Source organism: Lissotriton vulgaris, chromosome 4_1, assembly GCF_964263255.1.
Source record: "Lissotriton vulgaris chromosome 4_1, aLisVul1.2, whole genome shotgun sequence".
NCBI lineage: Eukaryota > Metazoa > Chordata > Amphibia > Caudata > Salamandridae > Lissotriton > Lissotriton vulgaris.
The window spans coordinates 663404658-663420406 of record NC_141691.1 but is presented as its reverse complement, the minus strand read 5'-3'; the positions used below and the strand labels follow the sequence as shown (position 1 = coordinate 663420406).

Sequence of the window (15749 nt, the reverse complement as noted above, 5' to 3'; positions counted from 1 at the left end):
ATCCTGTACCATTAAGCCTGACATGTCCAGTGAGAGTCAATCCTGCAGCGAGTCATGGAATGGTAGTCTGCATGCATGTAGCAAGCCTAACTGTGTACGGAACATGTCACTAATCAACGTCCACTTTACATCACAGTTGGCGCTGATGTCCCCAGCACAGACAGCCAGGCCCTGGTGATTGAGGAGAACACAGAGGACACGGAGGGGGATACATATCATACCCCACAGCCCGGACCATCAGGGCAAGCTGCCACAACAGCGGTCAGCCCACCACCCACCCCTGTGGCCCGTGCCACTCCCGTGACAACAAGCGCTGCTGTACCACCACGCAGCACACAGCCACCAGTGGGGCCTGCAACACCAGTAGCAGGTCGCCAACTAACCCGCCGCCCTGCGGCTGTGAGGAGCCAGACAGGCAGTCTGGTCAGGGAGCTGTGCACCAACACATCCCGCGCTGGCAGGGGCAGAATCGTGCGTGCAGGTGGGCTCTCCTTTGAGCGCAGGATGCTAAGTGTGCACCAGACCCAGGCCCGACATCAAGCCGCCATCCACCTCCAACTGGACAAAACCGCACGTAATGTGGCACATATGACAGCAGCTGTGGAGGCCAACACACAGGCAATGTCCAGGCAGCGGCATCTCAATCGCCGCAGACACCGCCAACTGTTGACCCGCCTGTCGGCGTACACGCGGTCCAACCATAATATTGGGAACGCCACCTCCCAGCTCTTGCGACGCTCCCTGGCCATGCAGGTCCAAATGGTCCAGTGCTGCCAGGACGTCGCAACAGCCCTGGAGAACATATCAACAGCCATGCAGGGCAGACTACACCAGTAAGGCAACATCAAGCCATAGCAGCCAGTCCCTACCACCGGTCGTAGCACCCCGCCGCAGCAGCAGGCAGAATCAGGAGGAGGACGTTGAGAGGAGGTCGGGTGCAACTACCCAGAGGCGCCACTGAACTGTTGTGCATTACCATGAGGCCACATGCTGACGCAACAAGCATGCCATACAGACTAATATAGACATATGACGCAATATGTCATTCTTTTCCCAGTTTTCAGAATGCCCAGTTTATTGTGCAGTAACAATTACTAAAATTCTGAATAACGTAAAGTGACTCATGTCATTATTTATGTTGTCATGCATGAGTTGAGTAATGGGTGTGGGGAGTGGGTGCACTAGAAATAGTTCATGCAGATTTGGTTGTGGCGCCTGTGTCCTTCTGCTGGATTCTCGCCGCGTGCATGACGCACATGTGCAGGTGGTCGATTGTCCCCTTCTGACTAACTGCCAGAGATGTCTACAGGTATCCTGTGCTTGGTAGCAATGTTGTGTAGGATAGCACACACGGCCACGATACGGCAGCAGACCTCAGGCTCGTATTTGATGGCCCCACCAGTCTTGTGCAGTATGCAGAATCTGCTCTTCAAAAGGCCAAATGTCCTCTCAATGCAATTTCTTGTGCGTATGTGTGCTGCATTGTAACAGCGTTGCAGGGTTGAGGTATGGGGTGAGGAGGTACTCATGGAGAGCGTAGCCGCTGTCACCTGCATGATAGGAGCAGAGGGTGAGTGCCTGTGCCGCGCAGCGTCATTATCACATTGTACTGTTGTGTGGCATGTGTACTTACCCAGTAGGTGTCCTTCACCAAAGTCTCCCCTGGCCAGTCGTGTGTGAATGCCACTGTGCCGGAATATGAAGGAGTCATGTGTGCTCCCCGGGTACTCTGCCACTATGTCCGTGATGATTGTCTTTGCATTGCATACCATCTGTATATTGAGGGAGTGGTAGGACTTGCGGTTGCGTTACATGTATTCCGTTTGTGCTGGTGGGCAGATGTGGATGTGGGTACAGTCAATGCATCCTATGATGTGTGAAAATTGTGCTACATTGTAAAATTGCAGCTTGGTGCCGTTCAAGTCCTGTTGGCTGGTGGGGAATGATATTTAGTGGTGTAGGCGGGTCAGCATGGCCTCCAGGAAACTCCTTAGGCAGCGGGACATGGTGGGCTGGGATATTCCCCCTGCAACAGCAACTATACCCTGGAAGCTTCCGGAGGCCAGTAGGTGCAGGCTGTACAATACCTGCACATGGGTGGGAACGGCACTGGTCCTCCTTGTTGGGTGCTGCAGGAGGGGGTCTAGGTCCCGGATCAGCTTGATAATCATTGCCCCATTTAGCCGGTACTTGGCGTAGATTTCCTCCCTGGTTTGGCCCAGTAGGGTGACCTGCTGACGGAATATCCGCTCCTGGATATGTGGTCTGTTCCGTACTGCTCGCTGTAGCCTTCGCCGCCTGACCACCATGTAGAGTCCTGGCATTGTGTGAGTCCTCAGGCCCCAGCTGCATGTCCTTAAGTGTGTTTGGTCAAGCCAGCACCTGTTGGTAGTTTGCAAGAGTTTTTTTTCTGATGTGAATTTTTTTTTTTACTGGTTACCACCTGCTTTGGGTTCTCCTTAATTTGCGCGTCGCAAAATGCGATTTTGTTTTTTTCGCTATTTGCGATTTTTCATGAATTGCGATAGCGATTTCTTTGCGATATCGCACTTCTATTTGCAGAATCCATGGTTTCTCGATATTACAGATCCGCTAATGGACTTCTTCCTGGATTCTGCGATTTTAATTGCGATTTCGCAAAAAAAGTTTGCGATTTCGCTATTTAATTTCTTGAATCCCTTTTCATCAAATTGCGATCACAATTGCTTTTTCGCAGCTATTGCGATCGCTATTTGGCTTCATGAATCTAGCTGTTAGGCTTTTAGGCAACAAAAGAATTCATAAATAATGAACTTAATTAATACCTCACCTGGTCCAGTGTGGGTCGGGGTTTGCTGAAATAGCTTCTAAAGACACACAAGTAAACTATTAGCAGTGCCTAGACACACAAGGGTATTTGTGCACTCTACAAATTACTTAAATAAATAAATAAATAAATAAAACAAGCATTTACAATGCAATGGTTTTGCCTTTGTTAAAGTTAGAGCTATTGGCATTGCCCTTGACATTATTTTTATTTATGTTTTTTGTAAACGTAAATAAATGGCATTGTTATTTACAATGGCAATAGCTTAATCTCTTGCCCCTCTTCATGAATGATGAGATTCTTTAAAAGATGTCGGTATTTGTCTAACAAGGTTCCTTTTAAAGTTAAACTGACTGCTTGGAGCTAAGGAGTGGGTGTTCCCCATTGAAGTCGATTCACTTCTGCGGTTCTGGGGAGAAGCCGTTCAATTACTGGTTGCAGGGCACCATTTATTTATTTTGTCATTTATGTTTCTGCTGCATGCAATGCTTAATTTGAACCAGTGGTTGACGGTGGGGCCCACAGGCTCTCATTTATGCAGACCGGCACTTATTTTCTTGCATCAGACATTTACTGAGAGCAAGAGAGGGGAAAATACACAAAAAGGAAAGAAGGAGGAAGAGAAAGAAAGAAAGAAAAACATTGCAAAGGGATAAAGCAGGAACCTGCAAGAGTTGCACTTTACAAATACTGACTAAGATACAGGGGGCGGGAGTGACACGTGGTGGATTAGAGAGGCATGAGCTGGATTTAACACTACGAAGCCTTGGTGATTGGTGTACCACATTTAATAGCGCAGGCCACAGACATCCGAGCAGAGCTTTGGGAGCCCGCACTGATTCTTTTACAAAATAAGCACTGGCTGCATGTGGTTGGATGACGCCATAATGCTCTTAGAAGTCTTCAAAGCTTTGAGCCCGGCTTGCTTCCTGCTGCACAGTGCAGCGCACACTGCAGGCCTGCAAACCTCAAGCACTTCAGAGACAGGCACTTTGCTACAGGTGAACCTGATTTTGGGTGGTGCACTGCCAGTAAACAGAGTGCTCAGGAGTCCAGACAAAGTGTGCAAACAGCTGTTTAAAGCAGCACCGGCTACGGGCTTCCGAGCAGACCTTTGGGCACCGGCACTCAATCTTTTACAAATTAAGCACTGATGGTGGTCCATCAGGAAGTGGGATTTTACCATTACTGCTGCAATGAAACCGAGTACTGGGGGTCTTAGCCTGATAACGGGGAATAATTGAAGCTTGTAAATGCATAGAAGATGCGAAGCCTAGAGAATATTTGTTAAAGGTAAAATACATTTTTATTTTGTGTATAGTAGCTCCCGTTGGCTGTGTCCAGCTGGCAGTACCTACTTTCAATCCCTGATTAGGCTAGGTTTAAAGACTGTAGTGGGTGAGAAATACGGAATTTGTGGGAATGTGCATGGAGAGTAGGCTGTACTCACTATCCACACCCTTTGCAAGTTGCTGCCGAGTTCAAAACTGAAAGGCAACAAGCATGTTATTAGCAAAAGGGGGTATATTTTAAATGCGGATAGTTGCTGTAAAACGTAGTTCAGTGACACTTTCCGTCACGCCTGCCACAATATGATGAAATGAACGCAACCATAAACTGAAGGGCCTGACTGCTGTCTGAGATTAGTGGTGCGGAGGGACGAAGACCAGAGGAGGAACGGAGGGAGAGCACGCAGGAGAAGCCGGAGAAAAAGGCATCTGGAAAGCAAACATCTCACGGAATAAACGGGGGTCAGAGCCGGACATCTCTCCGTATCCCAAATATTCATCTTGGTGTGCGCGCGCTTCCGAGACGTGCCCCGAGCTCTTTCTGGACATTGCTTTTCTCCCCAGTAATGCGCTTAATCAATAGTGCTATTAGCTTTCATTTTGCTACACAAGCAGTGCTGGGGGCGCTCTGGCTTTTTTTTTTAATAAGCCGGAGTTTCCTCCAGGCTGTTTAGTACTCATTGCTTAAAACCCTATTATTTCCCCTGCATTTTATGGATCTTAGATCTGTGTAGATGATAATAGTTAGGTTTCTATCGGGGGAATTTGCACAAGGAGAACCTTTTTTAAATGTTATTTGTATTTCCTTTCAATGAAAAAAAAACCTGTTTAAAACCATTCTGGTCAAAATAAATATTTCTTTCTCTTCTCAAATACCATCGGGTAGCAAGCATGCTGGTACATTTATTCGAAAATATGCACAGAGTAATGTCATCTGCGCTGTCGTCCTGTGAGTTTTAATGGCATCATGGTAGGTAAAATAACGCAATATTTATTTTCGTAATCAAAATATCTACACTCCTGTCAGATACACGCATTTTCAACGCGCCGTGCAGAACAGGTGAATCAAGTGTCTACACTCTCAAATAACAGTTCTGTTTTTTTGCCGCTTTGAGTTCAACGAAGTTTTCAGAAGGGCCCGACCGGAAGTCCAATTGGCTTGCCATCTGTAAGGTCCCAAAGAGTCCGAGGTGTTCCCCTTCTTCCTTCCGTGATCCCGCGGCCGAAATGAAATACGATCCCTGAGGAGTGCAGCAGTTTTTACAAGAAGTGGAATAACTCCATTTTTTACCTCATTAGATTGCACATCTGAGGCTGATCAGCCTCCGTGAAAAAGAAATTCAGAATTCACCAGGCACTTTTTCTTAGAAAATGTTTCTCTAGTGTTGAAAACATAACGGTATACAGCGGACATGGGTAACGAGATAAGTATAGGTGTCAGGTGTTCAACATGCAGTGGAAATAGTGTGCCAGGTGGGTGTTTGGGGTTTCCCCCTAGGCTGCTGGTGGCATCTGCACCCAGTGTGCCAGGTCCTAAACCGAAGAAGCTTCAGCGTACTCTACGCTGTCCCCACTAACTAATCCACTAAAACATTTTTCCATACATATTTTGTTTTTTACTATCTGTATTGTATTGTTTGAATTGTGTTTAGGGCTGTATATTAAACATTGCAAGCATTGGCCCTTTAGATGCGTATAACATACGAGTAAAAAATAATGAAATATAAGAAACCGCCCGCACTCACCGTGAAGGGTAAGCCTGTACCCGTCCGCTCTTTTAATGCCGATGTATGTACAACGAAAAAAACGGTATATAATATATATATATATATATATATATATATATATATATATATATAGCTTTTTTTAATGAGCTGTACTTAGCAATTGTGTTTACGGTCGAAGAAAACCCTAATACACATTATTAAAGAACTAGCACGGGTACACCGAACTCGCTTCGCTCGAGCTGTCCCATCTCTTAGGAACAAGGGGCTGGGGTTACAGAGTCTATTGCGTTCGTTGCTTCTGCCTCCTGGTGCACCTCTCTGCTCAGTCTCCTGACCCACCCCCTGGCTCTGGAGGGACCCTTCTGCTCTGAGAACCACTGCTGGGTACAGATCTCGCTGCTTCCGCCTGTCTCCGTGTTCCTTCCTTAACATACCGGCTGCAGGCAGGGTGGATGCCTCCTCCAGGAACACCAGGGAGCCCGCTCAGGATAGCAGCAGCCGGGGGTAGAGATCCCGAGTTCTAAATCTGGGGTCAAGTCACGAGCTGCCGGAGGAGTGGGATCATCATTGGAATCCCTGCAGTTGTATTCACTGTCTGAGACTGTAGCGCCCAGAAGAGTAACGGAGTGCACGTGCACCAGGAGACGACGATTGCAGAAGCAGATTGGGCTGCGGCTGTTGTTCCCTGTTCTGCAATGCACGGATTAGGGGTAAACAGTGCGAAATTCAGCTCTCGGCTCCTTTCACAAGGTTGACAAGAGCCACGTCGGAATTCTCAAAATATTCATAATTGGTGGTGCCGGCCTTTTGGTACTCTCTGTTTTTCCTGATTTCTGAGCTGACGAATGTAGTTATTGCAATGACGATAATAATGACAGAGTTGACCATAGAGTCCAACAAGGGATAAAACGAGGCAGCGGTAGGGGGGCGGGAACGGGAGCCGAGGCAGCGGTAGGGGGGCGGGAACGGGTTCGTGACACGGAGAGCGGGAGAGGGGGTGGGAACGGGCAAAAAAAACAAATGCACAAAAAAAAAAAGCAAGCACTTACCTGGACTTCTTCCGGGTGCCTTCAATGCCGGAGCAGATTCGGGGGCGTTCCCGGCTTTTGGCTGACGTCGCGTGACGTCGGCAAAAGCCAAAGAATCTCGGGAACGCCCCCGAATCTGGTCCGGCATTGACGGACAGGCCCCTCATCCAATGGCTAGCCTCCATTTATGGAGCTAGCCGATCGGAGGAGGGGGCGTTTACCCGACCCACACACACAACTCAAGAGGTTTTTTGGCGCATGCGCAAAGCGCATGGCCAGGCAAAACCTAATAAATGCTATTTAGTCATATGTGGTTCCTTCTGGAAATCAGGCAAGTTACTCTTTCCATATTCGATCACTTTATATTCTATGGAATGGCTCTAATATGGTACAGTTATCCTGCTTACAGATTTAAACTCCTGTGTCCAGGCACCTGTGTGGTCAACCTTCTCAATAAAAGATTTGCTACAAAGAGCCTCTGGATATTCAGTTTTTGTAATTCTGGACGCATTTTTTTTGGGGGGGGGGTTCTTTTTATTAACTTGGCTCACAGACTCGCAAAATACATAGCAGTGTTCAATTAGCATAGAATAATCGGCAATTCATTGTACATTCAACTCGCAAAATACATAGCAGTGGTCAGTTAGCATGACAGAATTGGTAATTTATTATACCTTTAGGGGCAGATCATCCTGTGGCAGGACCCCACCACTCATTTCACCCCTCACCCGCTCCCACCCCATTGCTCTGCATTTCCGCCAGGGACCCCAGATCCTTCTCCATTTCTTCACACACCCCTTTGCCTTGTAGATCGTCTCCTCCGCCCTTTGACACCAGTCCAAGTCCTGCCACCACTGATTCCATTGTGGGGCCTCCTGTTTCCCCCAACCCTTGGCGATATTTCTTTTGGCCACCCCGGCCGCCAAGGCCAACCAGATCTCATTGTACCTCTAACAGTCCTTTGGGCCCTTGATCATTAATAGAAGCCATCTTGGCTCCACCGGAACTGGCGACCCCACTACTGTCTCCATGGTTCGGGCCACCCATGTCCAGAAAGGTATCACATTCGGACACTCCCAAAGAATATGGAAGAAAGTTCCCTCCTCTTAGTAATCCCTCAAACACAAAGGGGGCTGGCTCCTGCCCCACGATTGGACCAGTCGGAACAGGACCGTATCGTTATTTCGCGTGGGCTCTGCAAGGCGTCCTGCCAATCATCATCTTCTAGGCTGCCGATATCCTCCTCCCATTTCGTCCTCAGAGACAGCAGGGGGTCAGGCATATGATTTATTAGTTTGCGATAGATAATAGCTGTGGTCTTCTCTAAAATGGGGTCAAGCAGGAGCCTGTCCTCCATCGGCGAGTATTCCAGGATTGAAGTCTCCATAGGGATATGAGGTCACTTAATTTAAACTGCTACTTACTTACTCCTTCCCACGTATTAGGCTTAGGTCGGGTACACCGGGATAGGCATATTTAGAAGCACCAGTTGAGTACGTTAGTCAATGTATATATGTATGTATATATTTTATCCATTTTAAAGTATCTTATGGCTAAGAAACCATATCAATGCTTTTACAGTATTATTTCATAATACTCCTTTTACTGTACGCTCTTTACTTTACATTAAGTATTGCAATTATGGCAATTCATTTCTCTTGAATGAGAAAGAAGACTGCTCAATAAATTACACCTTTTATTGAAAACGTCCGTCTCTCTTTTCTCTGCACTCTGGTGAAACTAAGTACGCACGATTGACTGAGTGAAATAGCTGTCTATTGTTTTCACACAACTCTAGAGATACACTCTTATTCTGAGGGAGCAAAGTTGTCATGTTATATGGTTGTCAGAAGCTAATCCCTTCTTGTCTATCCAGGGAGGTTAAACTCCTCCTCGTTTATTCGGGAAAGTTTCTAGTGACGTCAACTGGTCTCCAAACCAGAGTGGGATCCTACCTGTAATATTGCTTGCCCATCCCAGGAATTTAGGCCTCTCTCCAGCTCTGCAATACCACCCCTGTGTGTGGAGGCAAGTCCCTCAGAGCCTTCCGTGAGTATAGAAGAGGTTCACAATTACCTTCCGGCATTGCGTATCTATCCACCCTGTAGGCTGGTTCCGAGTCCGCCACATAGACGCAGTCATTAATGACCTGGAGCTGAGACGCCCAATAGCACAGCCGAACGTCCGGTAGGGCCAGCCCTCTGTGATACACCCCCCTTGTGAGTTTGCTCAGCGCGATTCTCGGGTTGCCTCCGTCCCAGAGCAGCATCGACAGGGCCTGGGATATGCGCTAGAACACCCCGTCTGGGACTGGATATGGCATATTCTGTAGGATATAAAGGAGGCGCAGAAACGCCAACATTTTAAAGAGTTCTGCGACCCCCATCAGGGTGAGAGGCAAGGACTACCAGTGGGCGACATCCGAAGCCAATCGTGCCAAGTGTGGCTCCAGATTTTTGGTAAGGAACTCCGCCCTGTCCCTAGTGATGTATATCCCAAGGTATTTAAATCCCTCAGTGACTACCAATGCCGGGCATGGCGACGGAACCCGCGGAGGGGCCCCTGAGAGGGGGTAGATCAAGGATTTGGCCCAATTAATCTTGTAGCCAGAGTAACTTCGAAATAACTCAAAGAGGTGAAGTGCCTGCCCCATGGAATGATGGCGTCTGGTCATGTAGAGGACTGCATCTTCATCATATAATGATATAAGCTCCTCTCACTCATCCATCAGTGCCAAGCCCCAGAATGACCGGTCTCTCCTAATCAAGTGGGCTAAAGGCTCTAATGCCAGGGCGAATAGGAGAGGGGATAAGGGGTACCTCTGCCTTGTACCACACCGCAGGGAGAACCCCCCGAGACATTACTCCATTCACCCTCACCCTTGCCACCGGCTTCTCATACAACAGACGCACCCAGCTGCAGAAGACCGGCCCAAAGCCCAAACATTGCCGGACCATGAATAAATACGGCCATTCAATGCTATCAAAGGCCATTGAGGCGTCCAGCGCCATCAATGCTGTTTGGATGTCTCCCACATCTTCAGTCATATACCGCACCCCACAGAGTTGTGCCGCGTACTCCTGTGGGGCATGAATCCTGACTGGTCAACATGTACCAAATTGGGCAGAACTGCGATCAGACGCGTCGCCAAGGCTTTAGCCAAGACCTTGGCCTCCAAGTTGATGAGTGAGATGGGTCGATAAGATGAGCATTGGTCCGCCGGTTTCCCTACTTTATGGATGACCACGATCGTGGCCTCACGCTGGTAAGGCCGGAGTATCCCCACCTCCCTCGCCTCAAGGAACATGCGTCTCATGGGTTCTGCAACGATATTGGCCTGCTGTTTGTAGATTTCAACATGGAGCCCATTGGGCCCCTGCGCCTTCCCAGCCTGAAGCGCGGTAAGGGCTTCACCTAATTCCAGGATGTGAGGTCCGTCTCTAGGCTTTCAGTCTGTTCCTGAGACAGCGTGGGTAGTGCGAAATCCCGTAGGAACTCCACCTCTTAATAAGAAGGCCTCCGCTATGTTGACTCCCGCCAATACCAGGGTTCCCGCCTCGTTCCTCACTTCTCAACCCAGGAACGTTCCCGATCCCTACGTTCTAACCATGCTAGCAGCTTCATACTTTTATCCCCAGCATCGTGAATCCGGTATTGCACGGCCAGGGAATAGGCTCGCGCCTCACCCTCCGCCAACGAGCAGAGTTCCAGCTATTTGAGGGCAAGCTCGTGACTGCACTCTGCTGATGGCCCCCCCCCAAACCCTGTTCCAGGGCCTCCACTTCCCGCTCCAACTGCGCCATCTGAAGTGCTTCTTCCTTCTTTTGCGCGCCAATCAGTGCCTGGGCCTGGATCCTCTTGACGGCCTTAAATGCTTCCCATAAGGTTACCTGGGAATTGACCGAACCTCGGTTTTCATCAAAGTATAGTTGGGAGCCCTTCCGTAACTTGTCCACTATAGAGTAGTTTCTGGGGCGCCATGGGTCAATCCGCGGGTAGGCCGCACTTACCGTTACCGCCCCTTTGAGGGTGACACCCACCGGTGAGTGGTCTGAAATTCCCCGTGCCATAATGCAGGAGTCCGCAAATTCTCCTAATTGGTCCACCCTGGCCAAGATTTGGTTTGTCCTGGAAAAGGACCCATGCCGAGCTGAGTAAAAGGTGTATTGCCTTTGTGTGGGGTGGTGTACTCGCCATATATCACCCCGGCCCAGCGCTGTGGTAAAGCTTCGCAAGCCAGCTTCCCTCCTATTTTCCAGTCTCTCCCCAGAGAGGTCCAGGTCCGCGTCCATAACCGCATTAGTGTCTCCTTCCACTACCAGAGTCACCCACGGGAGGTCCGCCAGATGTGACCCAAGATTTGTGTATATCGGGGCATGTAACCCAGGCGGAATATAGCAGGAGCTAAACACTAGCGTGCAACCCTCCCATTTGGCTGCCACTGCCACCAAGCAACCCGATTTCTTTTCCCATTTGCCCGTAACAATCACAGGAAGAGCTGTGCGGACAAGAATCCCCACCCCCCCTAGAGCCAGACGTGAACCCCAAGTGGGCCAGCAGCTTGTAGCCGAACCAGTCCAACGCCCTGCAAGAACTACCTCGCAAGTGAGTTTCCTGTAGGAGACCTATGTCCGGGCCATGGCGCTTTACATACTGCAGGACCAACATGCTCTTTATTTTATTGCCCAACCCATTTACATTTCACGACCAGATCCTTAACCATGACTGATCACACATTGAAATACAGAAGCCTAGAATGTGCCGGATCCCCCTTCAACCACTGCTTGATGCTGCATGCTAAACCATATACATGCGAGGTTAAGATGCCATGAGCCAAACATAAACATTCCCGCAACCACAAGCCCCCCCAACCCACACCCCCCTCCCTGCCTCCCTGCTATGTGGGCCCCAACCACTGGAACATGCAGAGTGCCTGTCGCCCCATCGACCCCATTCCAACCAAAAGAGGGAACATAAGCCTGCATCCGCAGAAGAAGTCATACTGAAGTGTCGGAGTCCACACCCCACAAACAAATCCCCGGAAAAGACCCGCTCCCTCAGTGACCTCCCCACCCCACAACCCCCTGTACCAATGCTGAAGGCTTAATACAGAGAAACATATCCACCCTAAGGATCCATGCCGTCCGTCTATAGAGGAGTCCACAGACCCGGAGCCTCCTGTCCGCCCCCCTGCGATAACTCAGAGTCTAGAAGGCACATTGCCTCACTTACACCCCTGAACAACAATGCCCCATGTCAACTACCCCACTGTAATCACTTGCTCGGTGTCGGCTCCGTCTGCTGGGGCTCTCGAGATTGACTGCCACTGATCTGGGTACCCTGACCCATTCGGCTGTGTGGACAGCATCGCGATCTAGTCTGGCGACCCACGGTCCGCCAGCCCTCTATCCAGTCACTTGCCTCCATCGGTGAGTCAAAAAAGACCGCCTTTTCTCCGTCGATAATCTTGAGACATGCAGAGTATAGCATCATGTACTTGATGCCCTTCTCTAATTCTGGACACATTTGAAATTATATGGATCCTAGCATCTTTAACTTGGGTCCAGACATTCCTATATTTAACCAAGGGCATTGACAACTTTGACTTTGGAATATCTCTTCTAGGCATTGGATGCAATCTGTGGTCAATCTGAGAGGTTCTGGATACTTCACTTTGCTTCTTCTCAAGATGTATTACCTTGGGAATATGTTATTCCTGGCTTATTGGATATCACTGTATCTGGCTGTTCAGTTTGTATAGACTTGTTGCTTTGATGTCTCAATGGGAAGATGAGCATGAGATCACTGAGATGTTGCAACAAGGGTTGAGCACTGTTACATATTTTCTTTAGAGGTTCAACTCATTGTTCTGACCCTTAGTTGTAACCAAAAAGGATGAACCTATGCTGGTTCGGAGCATATTTTGATTAGACATGAAGAAAGATGAACGGATGAGCTTTGTTTGGGCTGCCTTTCTCTTTAATACTGGCATCCCTGGATTCTGTCTGTCAGCCTTTCTAAATTCCCACTTTATTTCCTCTGCTACACAAGCAGTCTACGATGTGTGCAATTCTACAACTAATATTAAGTCAGTACACATCATCTGCACTATGTGGGACTTTGAATAGCAATTGTCTTAAAGACATTAAGGTTTGTGTTTTACTTTCTGGCATAATCTGGTATGGTGGTTGCACAAGTGTTCCACCCACTTGTGGTCAATTTTACAAATCACCTTGCTACTTACACCCACCTTCGTTAGTTTAATTATTCTAGTCCTGGTGTTTGCCAGAACCCAGGCCTAAGTCTTTTGAGTTGGTTTATTCCTTGATTCTCTGTCATCATACAATTCAAAGAGGAGCATATAGAAACCTACGTAAAATATAGATTAATTGTGGGATCAGCATCTGGGTATGAACATAGCTTTTTTCTGTGACTCTTGTGTCTAGAGCACCAAATTCGTCCATTTTTAGATCGAAGCTTACCAGACAGTACAGCTGTTTAGTTTGCTAACGATATCTTAGGGACATTCGAAAAGCTTCACAGGGAATGCATTTTGCCTATTTCTTACTATTGGCTTTGAGGTTGATATCTCAATTGGCTCGCTTTTTATTTGCTTACTCTTTTTGTTTTAGGGTGTCCAGCTTGAGTTTATTCCTTCCCTTGTCCAAGCCCTGTTTACTGTATTCTTCACCATTACTGGATTTATGTAAACAGGATTTAAATCTTGTTCCGATCTTGCCACATTTGCTGTGCACTCAAAGACGGAGGTTGAATGTCAGGTTCTGTCTTCCAGTGAGCTTGGTGTTTCCTTTTCTTTCTCTGACTTCAAAGTGAGAGGATTTCTGTGACAATTATGCTGGCTACTGGGGGAGTACTTGAGGAAGGCTGTACAATGTGTATTTTTTTTCTAGCACACAACAAAATTTAAATGTTGGTAAATGATCTATGTCGATATTTCAGAATTAGAAAAGCACAAATGAAGCACATCTTTTGGTAGTTTTGAAGTGTGTTGGAAACAAAAATTTTAATACGATCAAAACAAATCAGTACAGTAGGAGATGACATTTCCACACAGTATCAATTTGCGCTCTATTCGTTTATGAGTAAAATTGTATGTCTGTGCAAATGTAACGTCATTTCAATTGAAGATGTGTTGTGTATAATGGAAGTGTGCTTCCACACTATGCATATTCCACTCTATGCAACTCCACTCCACTCTGCACCACTCCACACTACACCACTCCATGCCACTCTGCACTGTGTCACTGCTCTCCACTCTGCACCACTCCACTCTACACCACTCCACTCTACACCTTTTCACTCTACACCTCTATACTCTGTGCCAATGCACTCTTCTCCACACTACTGTGCTATGCACCACTGCATTCTTTGCCTCTGCACTCTACACCACTCCACTATGCGTCACTCCACTTTATGGCACTCTACGCCAATGCACTCTGATCTGTACCAGTCCCTCTATGCCAGTTCACTCTGTGCCTCTCTAATCTACTCTAAGCCACTCTACTCTACACCACTCCACTCTACCCTACTGTGTGCCATTCCACTCTACTCTGAAACAATCCACTTTATGCCTCTGCACTCAGCGCCACTGCACTCTGCACCATTGTACTTGGTGCCATTGCTCTCAGCACCACTCTTCTCTGAATCCCTGCACTCTGCCACTGCAATCTACTCTGCACCACTCTACTCTGCGCCACTGCACTCTACACCATCGTACTCTACAACCTCACTCATCGCCACTCCGTTCTACTCTGCACCACTGTGCTTTACGCCAATGCTGTCTTATGCCATTTTACTCTGTAGTCCTCTGCACCACTTCACCCCACGCTAATGCACTCTATGCCACTTTACTATACACCACTGCACTGTACGACAGTGTACTCTGCAATACAGCACTCTCTGCCACTGAACTTGGCCTTTATGCCACCCTACACTCAAACATTGCAGTCTGTGCCAATGCTCAAAACATCACTTTAATCAAAACCAGTGCACTTTGCGCAACTGCAATCTAAGCCAACTACTCTGCACAGTTGCAGTCTATGCCACTTAATTCTACTCTACAATACTTTACCTGCTGCCATGAACCCTCATAAACCACAAACCTTGCGAGCAGCTGAGATACTTACTGCCACCTGCACATTGGCAATTTTCATGCATGCATATGGAGAATTCAGTGTCCACACTAGTTGGGCCCAGTTAGGTAATGTTACTGCCACACAGAGGCGAGGAAAAAAGAAAGGTAGAAACTACATACATACCATGAGGTACACTGCTGACAATCTGCATCACTCAAACACATACCTACAGCTAAGGGTGTGCTCTTTTCTAGTTTCAAACTTTCCACCTCTACACTTCCTGGCCCCACAGTTTCCAGCTCCATACCCCTTCAATTCCACAAACAACGCACCACAAGGAAAAAGAGAAAGCAGTTATGACTCACAGCTTCCAATTATTTCAAGTAGCGGCCGGCATTGCTCACATGTTGGGGGGAGGTCGCGGAGGGGATTCGTGGGGGGTGTCACGGGAGGATTTGGGGAAACATCATTTACAACGATGTCTTTTCCACGCTTGACGTTTTTAACGATCCACTTACCCCGCAAACGTCTCTTCAACGAGGGAGCCTTCAACGACCGTCTTGACCACGAAAGTACGTTCAGCGTGGGTTGGGGGGAGACGTGGTATTCCGTCCAGTCGTGCTGGGGGAGGGTTGGGAGGGGGGCTGGGGGGGCTGGGGGGGCCTCCCCCCCAAAAAATAATAACAAATAAGGAGCGAGTTAGATAAATAAAAAAAACGCTCTGTGGAATTAATGAAGTAAAAGGAATGACCCTCCCCCAAAGACGTGCAGTGTACGTAAAAAAAACAGTCCTTTTTTTATTT

General features: G+C 48.0%; 1 protein-coding gene across 6 annotated transcripts in view; it reads left to right on the top strand.

The window, feature by feature from the left end:
* Positions 1–15749, top strand: part of FYCO1 (FYVE and coiled-coil domain autophagy adaptor 1) — a 917765-nt gene that overhangs the window by 203609 nt on the left and 698407 nt on the right. The window lies entirely within an intron of this gene.